This window comes from Papilio xuthus, unplaced genomic scaffold (genome assembly GCF_000836235.2).
Source record: "Papilio xuthus unplaced genomic scaffold, Pxut_1.1 DF825017.1, whole genome shotgun sequence".
NCBI lineage: Eukaryota > Metazoa > Arthropoda > Insecta > Lepidoptera > Papilionidae > Papilio > Papilio xuthus.
The window spans coordinates 2,918,607-2,939,892 of NW_013533632.1; the positions used below are offsets into that span (position 1 = coordinate 2,918,607).

Sequence of the window (21,286 nt, forward strand, 5' to 3'; positions counted from 1 at the left end):
AAATATTAACTCAAACGTCCTCCGATAGTGACAAAAATGAGTTTTCAACGAGGCGATACGTGATCGATGTTCGTATGGACTTCATACGATTTGTATGGACAAGAAAGGATAGTATGCAATTAAAGTTTGATTGTGAGATAATCGTTCAGCGTGTGACACCGTATTGAAACAACTGCGAGCATGATCCGTATAAGTACTTGCCAAAATTAAAACTCAGCCCATTGTGTTTGCATATTATACTATATAAGTTTTTATTAACAACTAGCTGTCGCTCACGTCTCCGTCGGCGTGAAATGAAAAAAATACAAATAGTTCCCGGCAATTATTCGAATTTAAAAAAAAGAATTGGCCAAATTGATTCAGGCGTTGTTGAGTTATGCGCTTACCAACACATTTTGCGATTAATTTTTATATTATAGATTTCAATTGATTCAACTGTTTTTGTTTTGTAAAATCATAGCATAGTATGGTGCAATTCTGAGTAATATCTTATCTAAAGAAAACATTTTTAGTATAGAATAAACTCAAAAACTACGGGGCAGTTGCCTTTAAAAAGGTACATTATCATTGACTAACATAGGTTATATTATTTACCAGTTTTTTTTGTCGCTGTCAAATGATACTTTTTTATTATTTTTTTCTATTCAATCAGTTACAAGCACTTTTAGTGCATGACTCATGACAGCCTCAACTGAAGTTTGCATTTTTAATCTGTGTATTCATTCCCACGACATTGTTAATATTGATAATTATATGCAGATTTTTTGAATGTATTCCTTCATAAATAAATAATTTGTAATAAAACATTTATAAAACCATGGCGTTTATGTGTCGAGTCTAAAAAGGTACAATGTCAATTCTTTGTGGATGAAATGCTAATATTCTTTGCTTGTATGAATTTGTATCGAATATTTAAGATGAAATACTAAACGTGTTATTATAGTCAATAAACTTTTAAGAATGAATTTATAGATACAGGATGATAAATTTGTCAAAAGTTTATATAACAAAGATACTCATTGTACCATATACAGGATGCATTGGTTTTGCAGAGGGTGTTCTTTGTGACTTGCATTTCTCCAACGTGATGTATCGAACATATGATTATTCGTACTTTTCCACTTATTATTTCTTTTAATGATTAAATTAGTCGCGCCATCAACTATGACTGAAACGCATCAATCTCCGTTTCCTGCTTATGTCAGTTCCCTGTCATCATGAATTAACGATTGTTTCAAGGTCTTCGAAACCATCCGCAAAAAAAGTAACGAACAATAGAAGTATATAGAAATACTTGTTATTTGCCCATGACTTCGAATGTATAAGCCTTGTTGTTTATACTTGTTAAAAGTTAAATGACATTATTAGCCATGTATCAACTTTTTTTTTAATATACATAATGTTTATATAAAAACATCGTTGAACTAGTTTTCATCACAATTGACTTTTCTCTATAACAGATTTTAATTAGATTCAAATATGACATAAAATAAGCCCAGACTCACGCACCGATGCATAACGTAAAAAACATTCCAGACTGTTTTCTTCATCATATAATAAAATTTAAAATTTGCGTCCCGGAGGCCCAATTTAGTCCTCTTTCCCTTCCCTCTTTCTTATAAGGAATGTATGGGAAGTGGTAATGGACTTTCCGGAAGACAGGATGCATGGAAATGTTTTCTATGCACCCTCTCCTCCGTCGAATAAATATAGGCAACGCATATGCAATTGCGTATGTCTATGAGCAACGGTCACTACGCTATTTCAGCCCGCTCGCTCGTTTGCCACCTTATGATATAAAAAAAATCCTATATTTTTTCTAGAAATAAGGTAAAATTCGTGAAATTGTAGTTTGTATATTTACTTTATTATATTGTAATATTATAAAACAATTGGAAGACTTGGAATAAATGCAATGGACTTGGAAATACGTAATTTGTTACTGTATTCGTCTAGCAAAGAAAATGGTATAATGTTTACACGCAAACATAAAACCAGCTTTATTTTTCTAAGAAATAATAATCATCATCAACCTGCCCTTATCCCTATTGAGCGTTGGCACAGTATGTACTTCTCCATACATCTCTATCAGCCGTTATATCCGAATCTACCCCCTTCCCACACATATCTTATTTAACACAATTATTCCGTACTTTTTTTGGTCTTCCTCTAACTTTGTAGCCATCAACATTTTTCTAAGAAATAATGAATTTTTAAACTTCAAAGAATATCAGTTTTAAGTAAACATCCTTATGCGTTTATATATACAAGTATTTTTAAATATTTTCTCGTTTTTTTGTCCAAATATATTGTCGAAGCGCAGTTTACTTGTCTATGTAAATGCCAAGGTTCCTAATACACGTTGTTTGTTTACATTTGTTCTTGATATTATATTAAGTTGTATTGAATTAGCTATGTCTTGTATTTCTCGCTAATTGCATACAAAAACATTTATCAATATTTGATATCATTACTTTAACACCTTTTATACTTGTTTATATACTAACTGTCGCCCGCGACTCAGTCCGAGCTGAATTGAAAAAAAAACCATAAATAGTCTATGTGTTCCTCCAGGCAATGTTCTAAACGTATGCCTAATTTCATCGAAATCCGTTCCGTGGTTCTGGAGATACCTTCAAAGATTAATCCATCCATCTAAACATTCGTAGAGCGTCGGTGGCTCAGTGGTCAAGCACTTGACTTGCAATCTGCAGGTCCTGGGTTCGAATCCCGCCATGTACCAATGTGTTTTTCGATTTCCGATTTACATATGTACATTTATCCGACGTTCTTACGGTGAAGGAAAAGGTCGTAATGTAACCTGCACATATCTGAGAAGAAATTCAAAGATATGTGTGAAGTCCACCAACCCGCACTTGGCCAGCGTGGTTGACTATGGCCTAATCATCCTTAACTTAGGGTAGGCTCCGAGCCCCTCGGTGGGGACGTATAGTGAGCTGATGATGAAACATTCGTATTTATAATATTAGTAAGATAAGATCTAAATAATCTTAAAAATTAACTTTGAAATAAACCATTTCTTACACGTTTTACATGTGATTAAATCATTTCAAACGATTTAAGGTCGCGTGCGTCACATGTTTAACGACTTTTGTGATAAGAACCAAATTGGTGTAATAAAGTTTGACAGGTTGCAATACGAGGCAAACCATGATTCGCATAATCAAAACATTTACAGCAAGTCAAATTCAAGAATCGCTTGTTACAGTAAAGATAAATTAGCAGACTTAAAGGGGAATATAGATTATCGTAATCTTAAAGGAATTTGATAAAATACAGATTGTATATGCCACTGTGAATTAGTCATGATTTTCGTCTCCAAATATTTAAATAACAACTACCATTACTTATAAGAAATTAACCCTTAGTAGCCTGATTTAAATACGAAAGTGATTTATTTTTAATATTATAATGTGTTTGCTTGATAAAATAAAACAATAATGATTTTTTTTAATTTCGTTGGAAAGAATATTATACAACAGTAAAATAGGTACAGCCAACCTAAAAAAAAACTAATAGTAATGTGAACATTCTGTTTAAATATTGGTATCAAAATTGAAACTCTAGGCTAGGGTTAAAGAAAATAGGTGGCTCATACATCGACAGACATACATATAAAATAATATAGGATTATTTTAATAAAAAAATGTTGCTTGTCAAAATTGATAAAAATACTACCTTATCTTAACATATGCTTAGTCTACATAAAAAAAATAAGTGTGCAATTAAATTAGTTATTAATTAATTAATGCACTCCTTAAATATTAAATATATCTAAAAGATAAGTTTAGAATATGTACGACTTTGTTAGTCTAGGTCTATCGCGCCGTTATATTCTAAGACTGGGTCAGTAAAATTCTATTGACCTGAATAATCCCAAACAACATCTAGGACATAGATTTTTAACATACATGCCTATTATTTACACGTGCATGCGAAATATTTTTATCTCTGTTCCGTCGAAGATAGGGATTAGTATTAAGTTTTAATAGATGCCCAATTAACAGTAAGAAATAGACAAAAAAATCACAACTAAACAACAGACAATGTTTCCAGTTTGCGTAGATATAAAAAAAATTATTTACGATTTCTAAAACTTACATTTGTAAGGTTTTAGGTTGATAAAATATGGTAAATCGGGTCAGCATTTTGTCTGCTTTTTTTTATAATAGTATGGAAAAGTTATTTAACATATTTCTATATACAAAATGTAGTTATCAGTTAGTTATTAATTCTTGGAACGTCACTTGTACATGATCATTGTTCAGTAAAAATAAACTGGTCGCAACAAGGACGTCAACTCGACCAATATGTTTGTATTCGTACATCTTTCCTCTTGACCGATTTTTATTACATTGCTATTCTGTATGTCACACGTTTTTCTTACTAAAAAAAATAACACATCCAGGAAATCATAAAAAACATTTAAATCAGAAAACAAAATATATATTTATTTTCAATGTTTAGTGTATATTTGGGATATAAACATATTTTGTAGATTAAAATAAAAATTTAAACATCCGTCAGAATCTTACTAATATAAATACGAAAGAGGAATGGATGGATGGATGTTTGATAGAAGGTATCTCCAGAACTACAGAACGGATCTGGATGAAATTTGTCATGGATGTAGAGAGTATTCTAGATAAAGACATAGGCTAATTACACTTTTTTTAATTCCTCTTGAAGTCGCGAACTTCAGCTAGTTACGTAACAAATATCAAAATCCTGTTCTTAGCAAATATTCCAGTGTTAAGTAAATAGTTTATTTATATAAGCAAAGTTTATCAATGTTGTTCTTTATTAATATTTACTCTCGATGTGTGAAGTGGTACTAAATAATTTATATTCACAATAGTTCAAACATCTACATAATATGACGATATAATATATAACAATTCAACTAACTATACAGACAAGAATGACACTGTATGTTGATATAAAGTTAGCGAGACGTGGACGAAGATAATTTGATGTTTCTATACATAAATAAGTAGTACGCTAATATGATGAGCTAGTTAGAACTTTATTGTTTATTTAGAGGACAATAGAATAAGGTATTATTGTTATAAATTACAATTTGCACTTAATAATCAATCATTAAATTTATTTGTTCTGCTAACTATGCACTTAGCATTTGATTGCATACGTATAAAACACGTAACCAGTATTAAGGTAATTATTAAGACAGATGACCAAGAATTACGTATATTTTTCTGTTGATTTTGATGACGTCAGGTCGTCAACAAAGTTACAAAATCTTATATCTTTAAATGAGCAATTCTTGTAGGTATATATATAATTGGAATCTCAGAATCGGCTCCAACGATTTTCATAAAATTTAGTATATAGGTGGTTTCGGGGGCGATAAATCGATCTAGCTAGGAATCATTTTTGGAAAATGTCATTTTATTTGTGTTTTATCGATAATCAACTTAAACATAAACTTAACTTTTTCTATCGGTAATATCGAAAAATATTATTCATATTTCATCATTTTATTAGTAATTCGTACTTAAATATAATTTCCAAAAAACACAATTTAAAAAAAAATACCGAGCAAAGCTCGGTTACCCAGGTACTAATGATAATATGTAACAAACGATAAGTACATTCGGGTAGAGAAGTGTACAGTTCAATGGTCTATGTTATGTTTCGACAGTCGCTTGTTTGCAGGACTGTATCAAATACGAATCTCAATGGCCAATTCAAAATTACTCTCTTAATTATAGAGACGTGCTTCAGTAAATTGAACTTAAGCTTCAGAGAAATTTTAATTTTCGGCCAAGTATTCTAACCTTCGCAATTTAAAACTGCGTACTTGATAATTCTAATGATTTTATTTTCTATACAAAATATTAATTAATTCATCATAAATCGTTTTAAACGACATAAAACATTGTTTTTATGTAAACAATAATCCAACAGAAACAGAACTCGCTAGAAATAAATTATCTTAACAAAGAAAACACGAAAACATCTAAATTGCCGATGATAAATAGCTATAAAAGCGAAAAAAACTATGAATAAAACGGATGTTTTTAACATAGCAAATTCATGTTGAATAATATATTTTTTTCTTCATCATATCTTCGTTTCAATAAAGATTTTAAACGTAACAAGAATATTGTTTTATTAACAATTAAATGCCGAAATAGGTAACAAAAACAGTTACTAATTAAGTTTTTGTTCTCAAAGATATGGAACTTAGTACCTAAAAGTCAGTCAATGTATAAGCAAAAATAAAGTTCATTGAGGCTAAATTATTTTGAAGTACATTTTATAATACATTACTTTATTAAATTTACTCATAACAAGCGGTCGCCCGCGACTCTGTTCTGTATGTATGCCAAAATTCATCGAGAGCCGTTCAACCGTTCTGAAGATACCTTCAAACAAACATCCATCTAAACATTCGCATTTATAATATTAGTAAGATAGCCTGAAGGTACATGCGACTACATCTGGGCCAGGGATAATAAGTATCAATAATTTGTGACAATAAAACTCTCAATCGAGGGTCGAGATGTTAAAGTTGCGATTTAGTCACGGAAAAATTATCAACGCGATCGTTCAACAATTAAATTCGTCACGCGAATACATTTTTATTAATTCCTTCATATATAAAGAGAACAGAAAAACTTAAAAACAAACATCACCCGTGACAGCATCTCAATGCCTTCATCTAAATTGTTTAGATAATTACGTACAACTATTCTGGGAAGCGTTATTTAATTGTTGTTCGCAGAGAATTGTAAGTTTTTTGTCTCGATTTTGCGATTGTTCCTTTTTTTTGTTACATGTGATTAATGTTTTTTTTTTTGTAAATTCTTTTAGCGCTCCGAATTTAGTAAATATTCGAAATTTTACTGAACGCTTTGGAATTTATATAATTAAAATTAATTAATCTATACACAAAGTATTTGTAGAACATTTACGGAATGAGATGGCGAACATTTTATTCTTGCATTCACAGAATTAACGGATCCATTCAAGACGGCATTAACCGGTCTGATCGCGGACGCCTATTTATTGAAATGATTTCCTGCTTCAAGTTAAGATAAATATACAATAATAAATAAGTCCTACATTCCTATGCAGGCGCGCCGGCGCGATCTGAATTCATTGGCAAAGAAAAAAAACCGTTCAAACGAGCTTTCTAACAATCAAGATCGATATCAAAAAGACGAAACAAATTTACCTTCTTAACATTCCGTTTGCATATGATCTTAAGAGAACCGTAATTCCTATCTAAGAACAGGCAGCGGCTTACTTAAGTCTCGTTTACCGTTCCATCAAACAAGTTTGTGTTAGTTAAAAAGATATACACGAAAATCACGACTACTGTTTGTCTTAATCTGTTGGTCTTACAAACTGAATGTACTTTGCATGCGCTTAAGGTGTTTCAGCGTTAGTATTCAAAAGCTTGGCGACAGTAACGGGCCGAGGCACCAGGCACGCTAACAGCGCGGAATCTAAAATAACTTTATCAAACACATCATGCTATCTTTAATTCCTCATTGCAATTAATCCACCGGCTGAAGCTGGTTCCAACCACTTTAATCTGATATGTGGCGGTTGATCAGGACAAAGTCGGTTTCTTGATCATGTCGTTGATCCCAGCACATGTGCACCCGAGAGGGGCGTTAACGAGGTCATTTAATACCATCGTATGAACACAAACTTTACAGAACAAAGCGCGCAATCACTCAATGTCAACCCTAAACCCTGCTCTTATTAGTATCGTTCACACGCAAATTGTTGCAACTTGTCAAGTCTCGTCAAGGAAGTTGTTACAGTGGACCTAGCACGAGTATTTGCAACGAGCGCCTTTGTATCGTCATCAACAATTATGTCAAAATAAGTATGAGATTTTGGGTATACTATAACCGCGGAGCACAAATACTAATGTTATTCGTGTTAGATCCTGGAATAACTTACTAATATTATAAATGGGAATGTTTGGATGGATAGATGAATGTTTATTTGAAGGTATCTCCAGAACAGTTTCATGAATCTGGCTGAAATCAGTATACACGTAGAACACAGTCAGGAAGAACACATAACATACTAATAAAGTTTTTTAATTAAATCCACGCGGACGGAGTCCCGATCTTTTTTCCAGTCGCAAAACATATTTTTGGAAACATTAGAAGGAAAAAAGGAAATGCGCAGTTTAACAATTTAACCAATTCATCAAAACAAGTCATAATACAACAAAAAGAAAACCTGTGCACGGACTTAAACATTAAATAAAGGGATTGACAAAATATCTTTATGTAAATATTGTGATAAGTATTTCAAGTAGATACTTAGATATAACTTAAAAATATTATCACCAAAAATAAATATTTTTTATGTATTTAAAATGATAGTAAACGTTTGAAAAACTTGTTTTTTTAGATGTCTGTTTTATAAACAAGTAAATCTTCGAAAAAAACTATAAAAATATTTGTGTAAATAAAAACATAAAAGAGCCATATTGCTTAATTATCAAGGGGAAAAACCTTGACAGCTAACCGAATTTATGGTAACATCAAAATTAATTGACGTTGTAGAACATATGCTAAAATCTTGATGTGTCTTTAGTGACCTAAAATGCTAATAAGCAACCAACTAATTCAATTTAACAGGCAATGGATAAAAATGAGCTCATATTTATAATTATTAAATTTCCATGTATGTAACTCATAATTTTTTGTGTAATAATTCACACGATGACTAGAAGGCTAATAGATTACATTGTTTATCGACCTACAAGCATTCGTAAACGATAGAACACGCGCGTAGTAGTAGTCGAACAGTCTTTACGACACTCAATTGCTAAGTATAACACCAAAAGTGTAAAATGAACAATTAAAAATATACGTTTAAACACCTATAAGCCTTAAATAAAACAACATAAAACTGTGCAGTTAATGAAATTAAATCTTAAATTTCAAATTACTACATAATTAACGGATACTATAATATTAGTTTGGCTACAAGCAATAATTTAGCTATGGTACTGACACTGTACTAGCTGTCGCCCGAGGTTCCGTCCGCGCGGAATTAAAATAATCAATAATTGTGATAAAACTAACCTCTTTCCCAAGTTGGATCAAAATACAGATGCTTACAAAATTTGATAGGAATTGGTTCAGTAGTTTCGGAGTTTATCGCGAACATACATCGTGACATGAATGTTTTATAAATAATTATGTCACTCCTATTGCTTACTTTGTCGTCCTATTACTTATTATACGTACTTAAAGTGTACTTATCTCCCTTTCTAATTAAACTATTAATTCCTAAAATATATGAAGTTAAAAGAAAATAAGCGTTTTTACAGATTTATTTTAAAACTTTAACGAGTTTAAGTATAGAAATGACAATAGTTAGACTTTAGTTTGAAACATAAAGTTAATTACTGTATTAGTGATGCGTCATTTCCTTGTTTCATGACAAGTTCATTAATCAGTTCCTTTCGCTCACACGTCAGTCATGTTTTGTTAACATATATAACATTGTTTACATGAAATAAATATTTGCAGTACGTTATCAATTGTCTATCAAGATTTTATTGTATAAATATCTATGATAAAATATATCTATTCTAATTTAAAAAAGGGTCTTTACAGACAGACGGACGGACAACAAAGTGATCCTTTAAGGGTACCGTTTATTCCTATGAGTTACGGAACCCTAAAATCTATTCATAACGATTTATATCAGAGTAATAGATGATTTAAATTGAATTTGGCCTACAATTTTAGTTGAACTTTGGCGTTAAAATTTCATTTGAAAATTTATATTATTGGCTCAAAGTTTGAAGTAGCAGTAATTTTTATTGTCACCCTTACTTTAGGTTAGGCTCCGAGCCTCTCGGGTGGACGTATAGTGAACTGATGATGGAATAATTTGAATATTTTAAGATGGTTTTATAAAACATAAGTTTGTTTTTAACTAATCAACAATTTTACTTAGCGAAGTTACACTCAATCTATTTACGTCGTTTACTTTCTTTAGCGATCTTTTTATAAACGGCCATTCAACGAGCCGACTTGTTTTACTTGTTTGCGTCAAGACTAGAGCGCAGTCGAGATATTCTTAGAAGATTAAGTTACTTGCAGGCATCGTCGGTTTTTGCACGATATTTTATAAAATCGATATAACATCGGAATCGATTTTACGTAAGAATCTCCAATGGATCAAATTTAAGTGTTGACGATTTAATTATGAAAAAATGAAAAATGAAAAAATCTTTGTTGTTATTCACAAAAAAATCAAAATTCAATGTTGCCTTAGCTCCTTAACTAGGAAGACCTGTACTTAAGGAGCAAAGGACTTCCCTTACATGTAAATTTAATATTTGCTTGTGTAGAAAAACAACTAATTTATGAATTAACAATTATAGTGTGTGTAAGTGTGAGTGTGTGTGTGTGTGAGTGTGTGTAAAGGTGTGTGTATGTTTTTGTGTGTATGTAATTATGTATTAGGACATTTAAATGTGAACACACTGCGATTAATTTTGTAAAAACAAATGCAATTCACGGTAGTAGAAACTCTTTGTTTACTAAAAAATTGCTTCTAAGTGAAAGATTTGGCATTGGTAAATGTAAGTGAATATTTATCAATAACTTAACGTAGGAAATTTCTAAAGTCAGGTATGTTTTTTATTTAGGTATAAGTGATATTTAGTCAACCAAACCGCACTTGGCTAGCGTGGTTGACTATGGCCTAGTCACTCTTAAGTTAGGGTAGGCTCTGAGCCCCTGGGTGGGGACATATAGTGAGCTGATGATGATGATGATGATATTTAGGGATCCTTTCTTATTAGGATAAATAAGATTACAGATATAAGTTTCCGTTCATTAAGTGGCAATACAATTGATAGCAATTAATGCAATTGATGTGATCCCGTCTCTCAATTCAAAAGCTCAATGTTAAGTTCGTGAAACTTTCGCGTATTACATTTGAGGGCCATTGTAGGACCATTTTTAATCTGTTTACGCAGTCAAAGTCTTATTTTTAGTTAATATCTTAAATTAGTAAGTAATAAGTAGTAATCATTGAGTTAATTTTCATTTGTTAGAGTAACTTTTTTGTCATCTTCCTTGTTTATTTATACCATAGTATTTTTTATACTTATATTTTTAGATTTCTACATACATACATAAGGCCAGTAGTGCACCTACGTCATCATTCAAAGTCCCTGACTAAGCGTTGGTTTCTGAAATCAAAATCTCTGTATAAAACATATCGTCATCCCTGTCATTATCTTTGACAAAACAGAGATAACAATGTTTTAAGCGGAGATTTTTGTCTTAAAAATACATCATCGTCATAAGCTCACTATGCGTCCCCACCGAGGGGCTCTGAGCCTACCCTAAGTTAAGGATGATTAGGCCATAGTCAACCACGCTGGCCAAGTGCGGGTTGGTTGACTTCACACATATCTTTGAATTACTTCTCAGATATGTGCAGGTTGCATCACGATGTTTTCCTTCACCGTAAGAACGTCGGATAAATGTACATATGTAAATCAGAAATCGAAAAACGCATTGGTACATGGCGGGATTCGGACCCAGGACCTACAGATTGTAAGTAAAGTAATTGACCCCTGAGCCACCGATGCTCTTAAACATATAAAGAATTTGATTATAGATAATCAAACTATCCAGCTATGTGTACACAAAGTTACTGCTATTTAAATTAGAAACTAATCCAACATTAATGACTGGACAATACGCGAAAATAGTTTGCATTGTCTTGAATGTTTATAGTATCGTGATGTCTAGGGTAGACGTTGAATTTTCCCTTTTAAAACGAGTACGCAACATGAATTGCAATGTTGCAAAGCTGGCGTAACAATACAAATATAAGTAAGGGTTCAACTCTGCGCTGTGGCACAGGTTAAAAACGGATTTTCCTTTCGGCCTATCGATTCATGTAAATTTATTCTAGTAACGTACATATTTTAAACGTACGTCAAACCATCGCATTTAGAATAGAAATTATTATGCAGATATAAATAAATAACTTATATTAGCTGTCGCCCGCGACTCCGTCAGCACGTGATAAAAAAAAGGTTCCTAAAGCATTTTCCCGGCAATTATTCGACATTTTTCTCACCTTTTAAACCTTTCCTAGACCTCCACGAACTTTTCAAGACGAAGATAAGATAATTCCGTTTAGCTGTTCCCATGTTTTAGCGAGACTAACGAACAGCAATTGAGTTTTATATATATATATATATATAGATCTGTGTAACATTACAATGCTACGATTTTTTTCGTTTCCTTAACTAAATCCCAAAGTTATTTTTTTAACCGTTAACCTACTAGCACATCACTGGTATTTTTATTTAGATCGATATTTCCTGTGTACCTTAAATTTATATTTAAAGATGTTATATTTACATGTTAATTATCGGAAGCAAAAAAACAGTTAATTCGTAACACGTTATCATCAGTCGACCTTCGTGATTTAGACGCATTTCATATTCTGATAAAAATACATTTATTACAAAATTTGCTACAAATATCGTTATAAATTTTAGAATTCTTGGCTTGTATTTATTCAATTTCAGTTATATTCAAAGAAAGTTTTTTTTAATCGATACAAAAGAAATGTAGTAGCGTAGATGATGAAAAAGGACTTCAAAAAGGTGAATTTTCTGAATACGTCTGTGTTTTTTTTGTTATTTCATACCGGAGGTGCGGTCAAGTTTAGTGGCTGTTTGTATTATTTTTAATGTAACTTAACGATTAATAACTTGTAGTTTAAAGAAAGAAAGCAATATTAGGTTAACTTTTCTGTAACATTGTACACAGTAAGTTTCCGAGATCGTCCGTTTAAAACATATCGTTATCTCTGTTATGTCAAAGATAATGACAAGGATGACGATATGTTTATACAGAGATTATAATCTCAGAAACCAACAGCGACTACTGTAATTCAATCACAAATTATTCCCACAATTATGTTCTCTGTACGTATTGTGATTAATTTCAAGGTATTATTCTGTCTACGTCATATATTACACATTAACATCATACTAATGTTAACCTTAAATAAACATTCATGACGTTGTGACCATTACAAACCTGTCATTTAGCGCGGCTTACTCATTTTGTTTTTATCATAGCGCCGCGCCTCCGGCCAATGTCTCCAATCACAAATTATGCGTCGAGCACTACTTACTGCATTTGTGTTGAAATTAAATGCAACTATTGCACGTTGACCTTCAACAATGCTATGTGAGTGCTTTATTTTAAAGCGAATTCCAGACGTGACGCGGCGATTTCCAACGCCTTTAAGAACAACCATGTTCTATATTGAGTAATCTTGGACGCTGCTTTATTTAGAAATACTAATGGCCCGTGAATATATTAGATCCACTGACTGGGAGTTGACAAACGCAATGAAACTTATATTGGTCATAATTTAATTCCATTTTCAATTAATAATACTATTTGAACTGAATATCGAAGGAAAGTTCATACGATTCTGTACAAAATTTTTTTTAGTAATTTTGAATAGTTCCCGTCTGTCCATTTCCAAGGAAGGATAAATAAAAAAAACAATTATCTATGTCTGAAAAATACTTGTTTACATTCTTCGTTATTATTATCCGTCGATAAGATTATAGATATAAGTAACAGTCGCGCCTTAATGACCTTTATCTATAAGATTCTGAGAACTTGTAATTTATTTTTTTGTTAGGTGAATTACCATTTGCAATATGATTTAATATTGTTTAATGGCATGCTGTCGTCACATCTTCTTTTATAACTTAAAAAAACAACAACAAAAAATTAAATATTTAAGGTAATTAACGTGCAATGATTTGTGTCTGCGCAGAATTAAAATCAAATAAATAAGTAACCTTTGTGTTCTTCCAGGCTGCGTTCTACATCTATGCCAAATTTTTGCAAAAAAGTTCTGGAGATAGCTTCTAACATCCATCCATCCATTTTTAGTTCTTTATTCAAATGTTTAATCCTATTTTTACCTATCTACAACATAAAGGAATCTATTGTATGTGAAAGGTCATTGACTTCCTTTACCGCGTTAGTAACCAATCAAGCATTTTGTCTTGTCAAGTGGAATTGACAGCGCCTGTCAGTTAGCAGTGTCGTGATAATCTGTGGCCGATAATCAACCGCATGCATTGGCTATAAGCCATATCATGTTGAACACGTAAAGCGTTCGCACGACTTAAAGTGTTAAAAGCTTTATCAACACATACAGACGTTAAGTTTAAAAAAATATATGTAAAAAAGCTAAATAGCCTGCTGAGAGCAGACTTCCTTATGTCAATAATCCTGACGCGTTAAAGCTTTTGCAAAAATGTACATGATTTAATGAATGAATAAGACAACATGTTCAGTACATACTTGCAGAAAAACCAACCTATATGCATCATCTACCTTCCCGTCAATGTCCCATCAAAATCAATAACATCGTTCCGGAGAATACCCGGTACAAACTCGGCCTTGCGAACCTGACAGACAAATATTTTTGCAATTGCTTTTTTGTTATAAGTAAAGCAAATATACATCATATTCGCGAAGTATATATTTCCCAATACATAGACACATCTTATACTAAGAATTTATATAATAATGTCCATAAATTCAAAAACAAAGATGATGTTAGTGTCGAAGCATGCAGTCAGTACACCTTGTACTAGGTGCAAAGGTGAAGAGGTCGTAGGGTCTCCTTTCAATAGATGTTGCGGCACTTTATGGTATGCAGCCAGCCTTGCGAAGGTAAGTATTAGCGCACACATCTCCAGCATTAAAGATTTATTATGCGACTACGTTGAAATGAATGTGGAAGAGGAATGAGAGATGTGGCAAAACTGCGCCTATTTTATTTAACACCACGCGACAGAGTCGTAGACAACAGGTTAACACTTCCTACTTAAAGCAATGTAAATCTTCGAAACTAAAAATGTATGGTTGCGGCGCCAAAATCGCGTTTCGCGCGTTCCGGATACTCAACTTTGAATCGTCGACTTGAGTCGTCTATTCGTTGAGAACAGGTACAACGATCACATGTCATTTGTTTAGATTTGCTCCGCCATTTTGAAAATTGATTGAATTTTTCTCATGACGAACGAACAGGTTACGAACGACTGTCTGATAGAGAAATGTCGGCGACGCACGTTATTTTTTTTTCATAACAGAAGGGGGCAAACGAGCAGCGGGAACACCGAAGTGTTCAACGACGCCTATGGACGTCAGCAATACCAGATGAACCGCAGATGCGTTGCCGGCCTTTGAAAAGGTGATAAGCTCGCTTCTTGAAGGTCGTAGTGGAACGTAGTCGTTTACGAACCTATATAACATTGCGTAAGTCGCTTAGCGACTAAACTCGCTGGGTTATGAAGATTTACGTTGTCTTGTGTACAAAGGCACTTAGCGTATGATATTTTAGGAATTTAACAAATAAAACATCAAGTAAAACTGCAGTGTTGTTTGTTTTGTATACAATAAATTGTTGTTAGTAAAGCCCACATTCTTACGAATTTTTCTAGGAAATATTGCTAATTTTAAAGAATGTCCTCCATTCTCAATCATCGTTAAAACATTATTTCCTAATATCATTTAATATTGAAGGTTAAATATTTCGTATGTATAAAATAAAGTTTCTTCACGATAATTAAAATTTAGCGGATAAACCTTGATCGATGTTATTCAAATTATTGTTATAGAATAGTCTATTTTAACATTGTATTAATTTTTACTTCGTTATATTTAATAGAATAGTCTTCTGTTTTCTTCAAAGTGTTGGAATTAAAAATAAAATCAATGGCCAGTGACAGGTAAAGTGTAATCTGACTTAAGGAAATAAAATAAATTCGTAAATATTATAGTTAACTCAATTCACAATAAAAGTAAGATAAGGGAATTCACCATCAATATATCTATACTAGATAAGTCACAAATTTCGCATAATACTAAGCCATTAACTAAATCTTTATTGCAGACTGAGACTTCGTCTGTATTCAAAGAAAGAAAAATACAGGTCTACTAATTTTCAATCATGAAGTCTATAACAAAGCACCCAATTAAAATAGATTTAAGAAGATTATAGAAAATACCTCGTTTTAAAACTCGATTTAGGATGGATTTCCACTGTCCAAAAGCATGTAGATACTAATGTACAAAAACATTAGATCCCTCTTATTCTCTGTGGAAATTCGGTTAATAAGCTTAGAGTTAAAAGCAATAGACCTCGCTGACAGCTCTTGGAAAAAGTGACGAAGTGACGTCTGTACAAACAGCTAGATATGCGGAAAGGAGAAGAACCAAACCACAGGCTTAAATCTTGGCATGGTAAGAAAATGGGGCCATTTTTGTGGGAGGTCAAGGTCGTAGTTGAGTGACTGTGCCACTCTAGTCATTTACAAGGCAAAATATCCTTCATCATCAACGAGTTTCGAAACTGTTTAACAAAAAACCAGATCGCGTGTAATATAATACGTTGATCGTTTTTTGAAACCTTTATATGACGGCGAAATTTTTTCACCCGGCAACTGATATCTGTATACAAATAGCTGCACTTTACATGTTATCAAAATGTGCCAATAAAAAAAAGTAAGTCGCTTTCTATTCTTTACTTTTTTCAGTCGATGTTAAATACTCGAATGTAAGTATAGAAAGTCTTTCTGAGGAAACTTGAATTAAATATTATAACAAAAACTTATTTTTCTAGCATTTGCTAACGCCAAAAAAATGTTTTACTACACTTGAATACATAATTGAATAAATAAGCATTATGTAATCACAGCGGTGTGATTATTTCTTGAGTATTATTGTATTTACTTGTGTTTTAAACTGACTGCATACAATAATGCGGAAACGTCTAAGTCGATTTCAATTTATATAACCAAAGAATACGATCGAGTGAACGTAAAACATATAACATATTTATAAATTAGCCAGTTAACAAGACTCTTACCAGACGTGGCCTACTTGTTCAAATTAATATTATTCATTTCATTATTTTATATGCTTCATACATTTTTACATATTATAAAAAATACAATCATTAATGTTAAATATACATCTATATACCTTTCAATTGAAGCCAATAATCAGAGGTTAGAATAACAACTGCCCAGTTTACATTATTCCAGTCCAGTGATCATATTTTGATTCCTACTGGAAAAATGTAATTTATACTATATAGAATGCATTGTGTCAGATAATATCAGTTTACATTTTTCCAATGTCGTAACCCGATTCAATCACTGGACTGAAACTGTGTACAAAAAGAAGATTGTTCAGTCTTGTTTTTGGTAAATCATATAACTTATAAGTATGAAGTTCAATTATTTTTAGGGTTCCGTACTTCGAAAGGATAAAAACGGAACCCTTATAGGATCACTTTATTGTCCATCCGTCTGTCTGTCAAGACCCTTTTTTATGCTGGACAAGAAGTGAAAGATCTAACGCACGTCAAAATAGGCAAAACAAAAGAGAATTACATATACAAAGATTGTCGAGGCTAACTAGTTGATACGCCATCGTATATGCCTAACTTGATTTACTTACGCATATAAGCCAATGAGTACGTCATAGATTAATGAAGCAGTGAAATGTAGCTGAGAAAAAAGTAATCAATCCTTATTTTTCCCAATCCTATTTTATTAAAGATTCTTAGTATTAACTTTTATTTTTCCGCATGACCCCGGATTTTTTTAAACGATATTCTCGTCCGCAACTCCGTCCGCGCGGAATTTAAAAACGTAATTAGTGTGTTGTCTTAGCTTATGTATTCTACATCTATACCAATATTCAGCGAGATCCATACATCCAACCACGTGAACATTCGCATTCATAATATTACTAGCTGTCGCCTGCGACTCCGTCCGCATGGATATATAAAAAAAACTTAATTAGTGTAGCCTATGTGTTCTTTCAGACTATTCTATACGTATGGCAAATTTAATCGAGATCCGTTTATCCTTTATAAAGATATCTTCAAACACCCATCCATTTATCCACATCACGTCCATCTAAACATTCGCATTTATAATATTAGTAAGTTAAATAAAAAGCAGCTCTTCAAGGCATAAATTCGAAAAAAAATGAACAAATAGTATCCTACGTCCGTCTCCTGGCTCTAAGCTACCTCCTCACCAATTTTCAGCCATATCGGTGAAGCCATTCTTGACTTATAAATAGTGTAACTAACACGACTTTCTTATATATATACAGATTAAAATTATGGCCATACAATAACATTGTAAGTACGATAAAGATACATTTTTATGTACGGAATTTAAACGTTTGTTAAACATTTTTTAGAAGTAAATAAACAAAACAATGCAATATAAATGTCTAATAAAAACAAATATCGAGTTTGTAATATTTTATCACCTAAGTTAATTGTTACCAAAGTTTTAAGAGTCTTAATAATAATTTTGTTAGCACTATAGGTCTATCTAATAGGGAAATCCTTAGGCGTATTTTTAGTGCCGTGTGCGAAGACAACCAATGGCGAAGCCGGTACAACCAAGAGCTCTATGACTTGTACCAGGAGCTGCACGTGACGGGACACATCAAATTGAACAGGCTTAGATGGGCCGGCCACGTAGAGCGGATGGATGAAGCCAGAGTCCCTAAGAGTGTGATGGCGAGTAATCCCGAAGGTCGTCGAAGTCGAGGGAGACCAAAGCTCCGATGGATAGACGGCGTTAATAAGGACGCAATAAAAAGTGGGCATAGCAAACTGGAAGTCCGTGGCCAGAGATAGACCGAGATGGAAAATGTTGCTGGACCAAGCCATGGCCCACAAAGGGCTGTAGAGCTAGAAGAAGAAGAATAGGTCTATCTAAAGTATTTAAAGGTTGTTGTTTATAGAATATCGAAATATGACGTAATAAAAACCATAACAAATGATATCATCGAGATTATATCTGTGGTAAGCAGTTATTCGAATTAGGAACAAAGATTAAAAAAAAAATAACAACCCAGCAAAATTAAGTAGTCGTATCACATGCATAATATTAAACAAGACACGTGACAATCTGACCTACAAATGATAATAATAGTCATATTTATAAAACAAAAGTCTTAGTTATTCTTCTGGATGTTAACATTTACGTATGTAAATTACCACCATATCTGTCATGAACGGTCATTTCTATTGCTAAAACCGCACAACTTTTCAACTATGAATATGGTTCCGGATTTCTTAATTTCTTACATCGAATTAATCAACATAATAGTTTCACTGTTAGAATAAAATACATTCTAATAGCTGTCGCCCAACTATGTTTATGCGAATTAAAAAACCTAGGTAGCCTATGTGTTGTAGACTATGTCCTACATCTGTGTCAAATTTCGCCAAGATCCATTGAGCCGTTCTAGAGATACCATCTAACAAACATCCATCTAAACAATCGCATTTATAATATTAATAAGATTATTTAAATTGAAATAATGCATGTTTTGTTTTATTTAATAATTAAATATATTAATTATTTACGGAATGTACTAGTTATTTTCAAAGTCGTTATAAAAATAAATTATCTTTTTTACAGAACACTTATTTGTGCGACTCGCAAAAGTGGTATGTTTTTTTAAATAACCTGCGGGTACGAGGAATGTGTAAAATATTTTCCTGTTTCGATTCTTAAAATTGCTTCAGCGCCAACAATGTCTAATTAAATGTTGTTAAATATATAATTTAACTTTTGAAGATGGTTTTTAAATTAAATATACATAGTAGAAGGTATTTGTGGAAAACAAACAGAAAAACATTTAATGAAGTTAAAAATAAACTCGTAGTTTTACCGTTTGTTTACATCATATCAAGCCATAAGAATAAACAGTTGAATCATTTTATAATCTGTTGTTCCTCTGTGCTTTTATATTATATACTAGCTAAATTAATAAAAAACGTAGTTAGTAGCCTACGTGTTCTTTTAGACTATGTTCTACACTATGCCACATTTCAGCGAGATCCGTTCAGCCGTTATGGAGATACTTTCTAAAAACATCTATTCATCCATCTATGTAAACTTTAGCTTTATAATATTAGTGAGATTGGAGGAGTTGCTGTTAATTGCTTAAAATATATCTTTACACCTAAAGACTCCATAAACAACCTAGCAAAAACTAAAAATCGAATTGTAAATTTTGGGTAGTAAAAAAAACTTGTATGTAATCGCAATTAGTTGCTGGAGTTTGTGTGAAATGAAGCGTAAAAACCGAATTGTCGCAAGGTTGCTGTCGCCAGAGAAAGCGTGACCTCGTATTGTACACCTGTAGTACACAACCGCAAAAGCGAACCGGAATCGAGGCGAAATGTAAACACTGAGACACGAATACGAAGCGAAAATCAAATACAAAAGTAAATATGGTTTCTCTACCAACTTCGCTTTGATCCTGAAACGATATTGCATTGTGTTGCAGGCATTAAAGTAATTTAAAAACATATGTAGTTTGTTATAACATTTTTACCATAGACATTTTACTAATATTATAAATGTGAATGTTTAGATGTTTAGATGGATGGATGTCTGTTAGAAGTTATCTCCAGAACGGCTGAATGGATGTCGATGAAATTTGGCATACATATAGAACATAGTTTGGAAGAATACATATAGGCTACTAATTAAGTGTTTTTAATTCTTCACGCACGGTGTAGCGGGCGACAGCTACTATGAAATATACATTTAATTAAAAATCCTTTGATTGTCGAGATTAGAAATATTATTTACAATACATATATATTTTTATAATTAAAGTTATAATGATTATAATAAAATTTTGCTTTGTATTGTATAATTTGTAGGTGTTTAAATCATTGATGTAATCGCTATTGTAATGTCATTTCAGAACTCCTATTTAATTTGGTACTGCAAGATATTTGCTTTGCGAAATACAATATTGCTTTTTCCCAGGCTAGACTAAACAGTGATTGTTATCTGTCTGTATAGTCAAGACAACATAATATCAAAGATATGATGAAACTGATTTTTGCCTGCGACTTTGTTTGCGCGGAATACTTAACACAGAATAAATTATCTTTGTGCCAAATTTAATTTAAATCCCTTTAGCCGTTTTGAGTTACTTGTTAACAAACATTCATACATCTAACGCAGTTTACTAGTAGACTGTGGTTCATGTATTTAGTAAGATTTGTATGTACTACAATATATTTCCCATAAGTTTAAATGTCTTATTAAGTTTGTATTTTCTTTTGATTATTTTATAACAATCTTATTTGGAATTCAATTTGCATAAAACACGTACGTATC

General features: G+C 32.3%; 1 protein-coding gene across 2 annotated transcripts in view; it reads right to left on the reverse strand.

The window, feature by feature from the left end:
• LOC106126293 (UNC93-like protein) overlaps positions 1 to 21,286 on the reverse strand; it is a 71,086-nt gene that overhangs the window by 12,109 nt on the left and 37,691 nt on the right. The gene's annotated exons all lie outside the window — the stretch shown is intronic.